Raw genomic sequence first — 11,168 nt, 5'->3', positions numbered from 1 at the left:
GCCACTTGACTTCTCTGTGCCTCAGTTACCTCACCTGTGAAATAGGGATTAAGACTGTAAGCCCCAGGTGGAACAGAGACTGTCCCTGATAAAGTTTGTAGCTAACCCAGCCTTAGTACAGTGCCTGGCAAGAAGTAAGCATTTAGCCAAAAAAAACAAAACAAAAAACAAACCAAAACAAAAAAAACAACAAAAAATTGCAGCAGCCTCCCTAGTGTTCTTGACGGTCTAAAGGCAGGTTCTGAGTCATTTGAGTCCCTGCAGGGAATGTGACTTCCATTGCTGTGGCCTGGTGTGAACTCCCCCAAGCAATTAATACAGTACTCTGTACAAAGCAAATGCTCATTAAATAAGATTGACTGATTTTCATCCCAGTGCTTTTCACTTAGTAAATACTTAACAGATACTATACTACTACTATTGTTACATCAACAGAAGCAAAGTCATGGACTGGCTCTCCAAGAGTTTACAATCTAATGTGTGCGATAAGAAGATAGAAATTATTTACAAATTGTGGGAGGAAGAACTGAGCTAGTAATAGCAAGAGAATGGAAAGAGAGATAAATTAATAAGCAGTACACCCAATCCTTCAGTTCTTCTGTATTGCATGAGTTGCTTTCTTGCAAAACCCCACATTAAGAAAATCTCACAATTAGAATACTTACCCATTCCAAGCCATGCACACATGCACATTTCTTCTGACACTGCAGCACTTTATCAAATATTCTCAAAGTTCCCAATAATGTTCTAGTCAAAATGGTTAGTGAAGCAAACACATTTTATGGTAGAACTAAGTTGAGTGTACCTAGACCTGTATTTCCAAAAGTGCGAAAGGAGGTTATGTGTATAATAATAATAATAATAATGGCATTTATTAAGTGCTTACTATGTGCAAAGCACTGTTCTAAGCGCTGGGGAGGTTACAAGGTGACCAGATTGTCCCAAGGGGGCACAAGTGCGCGCACACACATACACACACTTGTGTTAAGGATGGCTTTTGGGTTGGCACAACTCCAGGAGGTACAAATTAATTGGAGAATGCTTCCTAGAAGAGGTGAACTTTCAGGAGAGTTTTGAATTTTGGGGAAAACTGTGGCTGGGTGGAGTTCCAGGTATGGAGAAGAACTTAGAGGCAAGAGAGTTGAGATTGAGGGGCAGTGAGAACATGAGTTTGGGAGGAGTGAAGAGACAGCTGGGGATGAGAAGGTGAAGAGAGCAGATACACAAATAAGAGAGTCGGTGGAAAGCCTTGAAGCCAAGTTTCAAGGAGGAAATAGATAGCCATTGGAGGATTTTGAGAAGTGGAGAGATGTGTGCCCAGCAACATCTTAGAAAAACAAATCTGGGTAACAGAGTGTAGTAAAGATGGAAGAAGGAGAAGCTGGAGGCAGGAAGACCAGTGAAGAGGCTGGTAAAATTGTCCACACTTCATTTGGTGTAGTAATCAAATCAGGATCGATTCTCCTGAAGAGCCTGTATTCTCAGGAGTCCAACTGTCCACCATTCAACCCCTGTAACGGGGCACGCATAAACTACACATGCAAATCACAAAACAGCTCAGAAGTCAAAGATTACAGAAATTCCAGCCCATAACCTTTGTAAATAAGAGTCTGCTTATTCATTCTATTTTAAGAAGAGTTCTGAAGAGATGCCATATCAGCTCCTGGCCAAGAATTAATGACAGTTGGTCTCCACTGAGAGCAGAAAATGGGATTTCAAAAAAAAAGAAAACACAAAAAAAACCAACAGCAATGTTTTGATTATTTTCTTCCCAGAATTATTAAGGCTCTTGGTTTTCAAAGCAGCGTCTTCTTCCCTTGGTCAAACACCCTTTTCTGCCAGTTCCTCCTTTATGGCAGAGGGAAAATTCATTTTAAAATAAGCCGCAGAGCATTAGTCATTCAACTACATCTCATTTAGAGGTTTTTAATATCGAAAGTTATAGTAAATCACCCCTGACTTGTAATCACATGAATCAAGGATCTATATAACAAGGCTCCTAGAGCAGTGTTCCTGCTAATGATAGAGCAAGGCAGACTGAAGGGGCCTGTTTATCACTAGCATCTAAGAAAGAGCAACTCATTATCTAACCCTTGGATTAAATTATGTGCAAAACAAATCCTTCCCTTTAAACTCAGCTGTAACAACCACAGAAACCCAAACAAAGCAGGTTGAGACACAGAGCTTAGGCCATATACTGCAACCTGAACTATTGAGGAATGGGTGCAGAATGTCTGTGAGAGTCTCTCAGAGAAAAACTCCCATAAAGTCCTGCACCTCAGGGCCTGGTCCAGGCCTCCCCATTCTCCTAATTCCTCCTGAACCGTTTTTTGGCAGAAGAGCCAAACAAAATAAAGCCTTCAAGCATTTGACTCACAAAAGGCCAACCACAAAATTTCACCATGTATCAACATTTTACCTCATTAGTGAATCTAACGGTTTTAAGTGTCTCACACACACACACATCCCGTCCCACTCAAGAATCATACTTGGTTTCAAGAAGAGCTACCTAAGGCTCCCAAGCAATTGGTTGCAGATCACTGTCCTAAGAGGACTGTCTCATGATGCCTCACTCTCTCTTCTTCCACTTCCAATTTCTTGTTCATGCCCATCCTCCTGCATGTAATAATAATAATAATAGCATTTATTGAGTGCTTACTATGTGCAAAGCACTGTTCTAAGCACTGGGAAGGTTACAAGGTGATCAGGTTGCCCCATGTGGGGCTCACAGTCTTAACCTCCATTTTACAGATGAGGGAACTGAGGTCCAGAGAAGTTAAGTGACTTGCCCAAAGTCACACAGCTGACAAGTGGCAGAGGTGGGATTTGAACCCATAACCTCTGACTTCAAAGCCCGTGCTCTTTCCACTCAGCCACGCTGCTTCACAGCAGTGTGGATGTAATCCCCTTCCAATCTGCCGGACTACGACTACTACTAATAATAATATTTATTAAACACTTACTATTTGCCAAGCACTGCACTGAGCACTGGGATAGATACAAGATCATCAGGTTGGATACAGTGCCTGTCCTCATGGTGCTCACAGTCTAAGTAGGTATGAGTAGGATTTAATCCCCACTTTATAGAGGAGGAAACTGAGGCATAGAGAGGTTAGCAACTTGTTGGAGATCACCCATCAGATAAATGGTGGAGTCAGGATTATAACCCAGGTCCTCTGAATTCCAGGACCATGTTCTTTCCACTATGCCACGCTGCTTCTTTCCCTTCCCGCCCCTGCCCTAATCTTCAAAACTTTCTTCAGTTTTCTACAGTTTCCCTCCCACCCCCATCTTCAAAGCCCTCTGGTAATTAATGATTAATGGAACTGAGTGAATTGTTAATTATTCTACGTGTTAACTTGAGGCTCATTGACTAGTTCTTACCAAGGAGTAAGGTGATGGGATCCAGAGGGCAAACTTGGATACAATAGGGGCCTGGAGTCTTCTAAACATTGGATCCAGGCAGAGGGAGGAGGGTAGCAGCACCATAGCGAAACCATTTACCTTTTAGTTTGGTTGGTTATTCCCTTTTTGTTTCTTAGGGTCAGGGAGGATGAGAAGTCCCCAGCCAGAGATGGTCTTAATGATTAATGGAGTTAATTGTTCTGCAGAGACCCCCTCACATATCACTCTTTTCCATTCAACCACTCTTCAAAATATTAATGGCATTTCCACACTCACTGGTCTCTGATACTTTGAACAGGCCAACTGGACCACAACCATTCTCACAACTCCCACCTGTATACGCTTTCCCAGCACTCAATACCTGCTTTACACACAATAAGCACTTAATAAATACCATTACTACTACTCACCAGTGATGTATCAATTGGCCGGCAGCCTAATTAGTTTGAACAAGGACAGGATAGGGAAGAGGAACCTGCGGAGCTGGCTGTTTCAAGACTGAAGAAAATCGCTGCTATCCTACAGCTGCTCTTTTGAGGTGCAGGGCCTGTGGGTTTGGAGTCAGTTGCAAGACTGTTTGAATCGATATAAAGGAATCAGGTGGTGATGAGAGTGGAGTATGGTATCAGCCAGGAGTTTTCTCGCATGCACCGTGAACTGGAGAATCTATTTTTAGGAGGAAATCATTGATGAGCTTAGCATTGTAAATGACTCTGTAGGTGGGTGAGGTATTAGTAACTAGTTACTGTGACAGAAAAAATACAATTAAAGCAATATCTGTGGGTTCTGGGTATCTGGGTAACGAACTTGGAAAGTTGTGCTGCAGGTCTCCATTCCCCACTTAGTTACTGCACTCTTTCTTTAGCCCATTTTTACCTGTAGGAGTTGAATTGCTGATTTGGAACCTCTGAGTCGGTGGTTAGGTTAATGAGGCCACATCAGTTACTTCAGCAGAATATTAGCCAGTTTGAATCAGCTGGGTTTCCAGTGCCTTTTCAGTCTCACCCATTTTTTTGTGTGCTTAAGGTTTCAGGGAACTTTACTAGTGAGGAGGGGCAGAGGGTTCGGAACCATCTTCCTCCACTCATAGTCTAATGGGGATATAATAGTTATGGGCTCTCCATGAGGTCAAGTAATGAACTCACAAACTTGCTGAAACTCAAAAGTGGTAAAAAAAAAAAAAGGTGGGATTGGCAGAGCCTCTGGTAGAAATGCAGTTAAAATGTTAATCCTAATGCGTACCATCCTATATGTAGATTAGTAATAGTAATAAAGGCAACTGTGGTGTTTGTTAACAGCCCAATTCTTCTGGAGGCTCACATTCTAAGTGGGAGGGAGAGCCGGACATTTCTCCTCATTTTATAGATGAAGAAACTGAGGCACATAGAAATGAAGTGACTTGTTCAAGGTCACTTAGCAGTGAGAATAATAATAATAATTGTGGTATTTGTTAAGTGCTGTTCTAAGTGCTGGGGTAAATACAAGATCATCAGGTCCCACATGGAACTCACATTTAAAGTAGGAGGGAGAACAGGTATTAAATCCCCATTTTACAGATGAGGGAACTGAGGCACAGAGAAGTGAAGCGACTTTTCCATGGTCACACACTGTTGTCTAATAGAAAGCACATGGGAGTCAGAGGACCTGGGTTCTACTCCCACTCTACCACTTGCCTGCTGTGTGACCTTGAAAAAGTAACAACTTACCTGTGTCTGTTTCCCCATCTGTAAAATGGAGATTCAATGAATGTTCCTTCATTTTATATATGCATATACCAATATATATGTATATATGTTTGTACATATTTATTACTCTATTTTACTTGTACATATCTATTCTATTTTGTTAATATGTTTGGTTTTGTTCTCTGTCTCCCCCTTCTAGACTGTGAGCCCACTGTTGGGTAGGGACTGTCTCTATATGTTGCCAACTTGTACTTCCCAAGCGCTTAGTACAGTGCTCTGCACACAGTAAGCACTCAATAAATACGATTGATTGATTGATTGATTTTACCTCCCTCTTTGCCTGTGGCCCAACCTGGATGAACTGTGAGGAACACAGAACAGGTGGGGCCATCTGACACCTTGGTGACAAAAGCAGGTCTTTTTGCATTGTCAACAGCTGCCTGTCTTCACATCAACTCCCCTTTTGTTCTCTCCTGAACATTCACCTCTTTGCTCTCAGGGACCCAGAGACCTGCATTCAAGTCAGTGAGTGGTCACTGTCTAAGATTAAGCAGTTATTGTTCCTGATAACCTTCTTTGAACTCACCAAGCCCCCTCAAACTCCTCCCTCTAATCAGCCCATCCCTGATTTTTCCTCCCAGCACTCTCCTTTCCTCTGTCAACCCCTCCCCACCCCTCACAATGTCTCCTCTCCCTTCTCCCTTCACATCATCCCTTCCCTTCTTTCCCTGTGCCATCCCTCATCCCCCCTCCCTATAAACCAATCCCGTCAGCTCCCTCACATTCCACCCTTCCCCTATCCTCACCTGTCCCCTCCCCCCATTCCCCACTAACAGCCTCAGCCAAATCCCATCAGAAGAAGTTTGGCCTAGTGGATAGAGCATAGGTCTGGGTGTCAAAAGGACCTGGGTTCTAGCCCCAGCTCCACCACTTGTCTGTTGTGTGACCTTGGCTAAGTCACTCAACTTCTCTGTGACTAGGTTACCTCATCTGTAAAATGGAGATTAAGACTGTGAGCCCCACATGGGAGATGGATTGTGTCCAAACTGACCAGCTTGTATCTACCCCAGTGCCCAGTGCAGTGCCTAGCACATAGTAAGCACTTAACAAATACCATAAAATCCCACTTCATCATGAGAAACCTTCCCTTCATCCTTGAACTTAAACCCTGTCCCTATCTTTACCATCACTGTAGACAGTACCTCCCTCCTCTCTATCGCACAAGCCATCAACTTGGCGTTGTCCTCAACCTACCTCTTTCATTCAAACCACATATTCAATCAGTCACCAAATCCTGTTGGTTCTACTTTCGCAACATCACAAAAATCCTCCCTTTCCTCTCCATCCAAACTTCTGCTATGCTGATCCAAGCACTTATCCTATCCTGTCTTAACTACGGCATCTGCCTCTTCGCTAATGTTCCTGTCTCCTGTCTCTCCCCCACTTCACTCTGCTGTCTGGATCACTTTTCTAAGGCAACATTCAGTCCATGTCTTTCCACTCCTCAAGAATCTCCAGTGGTTGCCCATCCTCCTCTGCATCAGACAGAAACTTCTCACCATTGGCTTTAAATAAAGCACTTAATCAGCTTGCCTCCTCTTACCTTACCTCACTGATCTCCTACCACAACCCATTCTTCACTTCACACGTCACTCTTCTAGCATCAGCTTGCTCACTGTGCTCTGATCTCATCTATTTAGCTGCCGACCCCGTTCCCACATCTTCCCTCTGGCCTGGAATTCGTTCTCTCTCCATATACACCAAAAGAATCTGAATTAGAACCCAGATCCTTCTGACTCCCAGGCCTGTGCTCTATTCACTGGGCCATGCTGCTTCATGCAGCTCTTTCACATCACTGTCAACAAAATCACTATCCTCCTTATCTCACAAACCCATAATCTTGGTATTATCCTGCACTCACTTCCCTCATTCAACCCTCATATTCAATCTGTCACCAAATCCTATCACAGCATCACTAAAATCTACCCTTTCCTCTCCATCCACACTGCTACTATGCTGATCCAAGAATTTATCATATTCCACCTTGACTATCGCATCAGCCTCCTCACTGATCTCGCTGCTTCCTGTGTCTCCCCACTCCAGTCCATTCTTCACTCTGCTGCATGAATGATTTTTCTTAAAAAACATTCAGTTCACATCTCTCCACTCAGAAACCTCCAGTGTTGCCCATCCACTCCACATCAAACAGAAATTCTTTACCACCATCTGTAAAGGACTCAATCACCTCGCCCCCTCCCACCTTACCTCAAAGGCTTCCTTCTACAACCCGGTCTTCACACTTCATTCCTCACTGTACCACATTCTTGTCTATCTTGTCCTTGATTCTTTTCCTACATCCCACATACCTACCAACTCTGTTGTATTGCACTTTCCCAGTGCTTTGTACAATGTTCTATACAAGTGCTGAACAAATACCATTACTTGACTGACTGACTGTTCTCCCTCCTACTGAGTCTGTGAGTCTCATGTGGTACAGGGACGTTTCTGACCTGATTATCTTGTATCTACCCCAGAGTTTAGTACAGTGCTTGGCACATAGTCAGCGCCAAGCAAATACTATTATTATCATTATTATTATTCTTAACTGGTGGAGTTGGGATGAGTCCAAGTCCTCTTCTTCCCAGGCCTGAGCTCTTTCTAGGAGACCACGCTGTCTTAAATTAATTTTAAAGGGGGAGTCAGTGGGCCAACTAGTCAACTAAACAATAGTAACCTGTATAGCTAATCCTTTTACTCACAAAAATAAATGATTTCTGACCTGCTAACTGCAAAATTTCTGGCAGCATGTTCAGCCCAGGGTAGGTGTTCAATAAATAACTGTAGATCATGGTACTATCAAATTAACCCAAAGACAATGTACAAAGGGTCCCTTTTGTTGCTCACTACTGGTTCAGTGAGAGTTTATGGATACCTTGGAGTATTTTAGCAAGTTTATGAGCAAGTTGCAAACTCCACTTATCCAAGCTATCTGTTAATCTAACAATCACTGAGCAAATTTTCTTTGTCCCACAAAAATGTACCACCTCCTTTCTAGATACCGATGTCCATCTCTGCCAATTATTTCCATTTCTCAGGGTAAAGAGTGCTTTTATTACAACTTTTTTATACACATGCAGGGCACAGAGTATATTTGGTTGCCTACCTTTTAGGAACTGAGAGAGAAAGAGAGATTGATGTCGTTCATATTAGAAGACTCGTCTTCAATAATAGAAGGCATATTTAAGAAAATCTGAAGTGATGGTGCTCTCATCAGGATTCTCTCCTTGACCACAATGAAGGTGGAGTTATCCTCTCAGAGATGTTGTGAAAGTGTACAGAGTTAATTTCAGATTTTCCAATTGGCCTATTAGGGCCTATCTAAAAGCAGCAAATATTTGGAGGACCACCAATTTTTCCAGAGGCAAAAAAGTCACATCACACAGGATTTTTATATTAGTAGTGAAATGAACCTGTGTGTATTTTTTTCAAGTTGCAATTTGTTCCCCATAAACTATATCAGCACAATTCCCTTCAGCGATACTGTGGTGGGAGTTCTCATGTGATCACAGCACCTCAGAGGCAAGCTCTTCTGAAGATGGTGTGGCCACAATCAAGCAGTGGCATTTATTGAGCATCTACTGTGTGCAGAGCACTGAACTAAATGCTTGGAAGAGTACACCAAAATAAATAGCCATGATCCTTGCACTCAAGGGGCTTACAGTCAATCAAACAATCAGTCAATCATTTTTATTGAGTGCTTACTGTGTGTGCAGAGCACTTTACTATCGGGAGAGAAAGACACTAAAATAAATTACACATTGGAGGAAGCAGTAAAGAATAAAAATATGTTCGTACTTATCTAGGCAGCTGTAAGTATCCAAGTGCTTAGGTGACACAGAGGGCTCAAGTGGCAGTTAATGGGGAAATAATGTGGAGGGAAAAGAGATTAATCAGGGTGGGCCACCTGGAAGAGATATGATTTCAGGTGGGCTGTGAATATGAGGAAAGTAGTGGTCTGTCAGATGTGGAAGTGGAGGGAGTTTCAGGCAGGAGGGAGGATGTGAGTAAAAGGATGACGACAGTCTGACTGGTGAGTAGGCAAAGTGAGTAGGTTGGCTTAGAAGGAATGAAATCAGTGACCTGAAGTTTAGTGGGAGAAGAAGAAAATAAGTAGGAGGAAGCTGATTGAGTGCTTTAATGTCGATGTCCTGGAGTTTTTGCTTGATGCAAATGGTCAACTATTGGTAGCTTTTGAGTAGCAGAGAGATGTGCGCAGAACATTTTAAAAAGTTGATCTAGGTGAAGAATGAAGAATGGACTGGAGAAGGGAGAGTCTAGAGGGAGGGGGGTCAATAAGGAGGCTGATGCAGTGGTGAAGACGGGATATGACAAGTGGTTGGACCAGCATAGTAAAAGTTTGGATGGAGAGCAAGGGGCAGATTCTGGAAAGATTGTGGAGGAAAAATTCAACAGGATTTCGCCCTGAACATAATATAAGGGTTGAACTAGAGAAAGAAGACAAGGGTAATAGAAGGTTGTGGTCTTGAGAGATGGGGAGGATGGTGGGGCAATAAGTTTAGTGTCCAAGAAAGGCAGCATCATCATCATAAATCATCATCATCATTATTAATGGTATTTATTGAGTGCCTAGTGGGTGCTAAGAGTGGAACTAATTAAAGGATTGGTAGAGTACAACAAAATCAATCAATATTATTTTTTAAATGCTTACTGTGTGCAGAGCACTGTACTAAGCACTTGGGAGAGTACAACATAATAGACAAGATCCCTACCCACGAGGACCTTACATTCTAGAGGGGTGATAGACATGAAAATTAATTACAGATTAATTAATTACAGAGTATAAACATAACCTCCCTCTAGAATGTAAACTTTTTTATGGTATTTGTTAAATATTTACTACTAAGTGGTGGGGAAAATACAAGTTAATCAGGTTGGGCACAGTCCATGTCCTACTTGGGGCTCACAGTCTTAATCCTCACTTTACAGACAAGATACACTAAGCGACTTGCTCACGGTCACACAGCCAACAAGTGGTGGAGCCAGAATTAGAACCCAGGTCCTTCTGACTCCCAAGCCTGTGATCTATCCACCAGGCCATGCTTTGCAGGGAATATGTCTAATGGCCCTGTTGTGTTGAACTCACCCAAGCTCTTAATACAATGCTCTGCATATAGTAAGCCCTATAGTATTTATTAATACCATTGATGATGATGATGATGATGATGATATGTATATATGTGTTGTGGGGTTGGGGATGGGACGACTATCAAGTTCTTAAGGGGTACAGATGATGATGATGGCATTTGTTAAGCACTTACTATGTGCCAAACACTGTTCTAAGCACTGGCATTGTTGCATAGGTGATACAGAAAGGAGGGTGAATGGGGGAAATGAGGTCTTAGGGAAGGTCTATTGGAGGATACGTGATTTTAAAAGTGGGAGTGTGGTGGTCTGGGAAATATGAAGTGGGAGGGAATTCCAAGCAAAATGAAGAACATGGGCAAGGGGTTAGCAGCTAGACTAGATTGAGTTACAGTGAGTAGGTTGGCATTAGAGGAGTGAAAAGTGATGAATTCTTAGTTCAGCAAGGTAGCCCTTTGGACAGAGAGGAAAGGGTGGATTCTAGAGATGAAGATAGAACCATCAGGATTTGGTGACAGATTGAGTGTGTGTTCAATGAGAGGGATGAGTTACAGACTCGTGAGACAGGGAGGATGATGGTGTTGTCTGCAAGGATTGTGAAGACTAAAGAAGGAGTGCACCTAGTGGAAAAAGCCCAGGTTTGGGATTCAGAGTATCTGGGTCTTAATCCTGGCTCTGACACTTTCAATCAATCAATCAATCAATCAATCAATCATATTTATTGAGTGCTCACTGTGTGCAGAGCACTGTACTAAGTGCTTGGGAAGTACAAGTTGGCAACATATAGAGATGGTCTCTACCCAACAGTGGGCTCACAGTCTAGAAGGGGGAGACAGAGAACAAAACCAAATATATTAACAAAATAAAATAAATAGAATAGATATGTACAAGTAAAATAAATAGAGTAATAAATAT

This window comes from Tachyglossus aculeatus, chromosome 7 (assembly GCF_015852505.1).
Source record: "Tachyglossus aculeatus isolate mTacAcu1 chromosome 7, mTacAcu1.pri, whole genome shotgun sequence".
Lineage (NCBI taxonomy): Eukaryota > Metazoa > Chordata > Mammalia > Monotremata > Tachyglossidae > Tachyglossus > Tachyglossus aculeatus.
Note: the sequence above shows the minus strand (reverse complement) of the source record.